We start from the raw sequence: 1,389 nt of genomic DNA, 5'->3' as shown, positions 1-1,389 counted from the left end.
GTGTTTCAAATATGTCCATCCTTCGGGTAGTGCGCATTGCACTCCGTGTGTATACAAATACCCGTCCCCTCCTCCCTCCTCCCCCTCCTCTCGCCGCCCTCCCCCTTCCCCTGCATCCCATAGATGTTCTGATATGTCCATTTATGTGTTGATTAGTTAATACCAATTTGATGGTGAGTACAAATGGATCCCGTTCTTATGCTCTTGTGGTTCCCCACTTTGGATAATGGGCTCAAGTTTAATCCAGGAAAGTGGAAGTGGTGCTAGATCACTGTCATTTCTTATGATTGAGTAATATTCCATTCTGAACATACACCAAATTTTGATAATCCACTCATGGATTGACGGGCACTTGGGTTGTTTCCACATTCTTGTAATAGTGAATTGTGCTTCCATAAACATTCGTGTGCAGATGTCCTTATCATAGAATGTTTTGTGCTCTTTCGTGTAAATGCCTAATAGTGCTATTGCTGAATCAAATGGTATTTCTATTTTTAGGTCTCTGAGGTGTCTACAAATTCTTTTCCACAGAGGTTGCATTAATTTACCGTCCCACCAGCAGTGTAGAAGTGTTCCTGTCTCTCCACATCGTCGCCAACATTTGTTGTTTTGTTTTTTTGATAGAGGCCAATATCACTGGGGTTAGGTGATACTTCATTGTGGTTTTGATGTGCATTTTTCTAATGATTAGAGATGTTGAGCATTGTTTTGTATGTTTGCTGGCCATTATTCTGTCTTCTTTTGAAAAGTTTCTGTTCATTTCGCTTGCCCGTTTGTTGATAGGGTTGTTTGATTTTTTCTTGTTGATTCTTTTGAGATCTAGATAGATTCTGGTTATCAGCCCTTTATCAGATGTGTAGAGAGCAAATATTTACCGAAAGATGTAAGAGACTTATGCAGGGAGAACTACAAAACACTAAGAAAAGAAATTGTAGAATATGTAAACAGATGGAAAAAACTACCTCGCTCATGGATTGTTAGAATCAATATCATTAAAATGTCGATACTACCTAAAGTGATCCACAGAATTAATGCAATCCCAATCAAAATACCATTATCATTCTTCATAGATCTGGAAAAATAATTCTATGCTTTGTATGGAACTCACTGCTTTGTTTCGCAAAGTTAGGCTTTCCTGTAAATTGGGCAAAGTCTAGCTGCTTTCTCCTAGAGAATACATGCATTTGTATCTGCTCCTGCATTTGGCTCTAAGGTTTCATACTTATAATAAAAAGACTCCTACTTTCTTAGATGTTTCTTAGTAGAAACTGTACGCCCTGCTTTCTTCCCCAAAGTTGTGCTATTGTGTAAATTGGGCAACGACCAGCTGCTTTCTCTGAGAGAATACATGCATATATACCTGTACCCGCTTTGGGCGAAATAGGTTTC

Source organism: Propithecus coquereli, unplaced genomic scaffold (genome assembly GCF_000956105.1).
Source record: "Propithecus coquereli isolate 6110/MARCELLA unplaced genomic scaffold, Pcoq_1.0 Scaffold423, whole genome shotgun sequence".
Lineage (NCBI taxonomy): Eukaryota > Metazoa > Chordata > Mammalia > Primates > Indriidae > Propithecus > Propithecus coquereli.
This window is presented reverse-complemented; position numbering follows the sequence as displayed.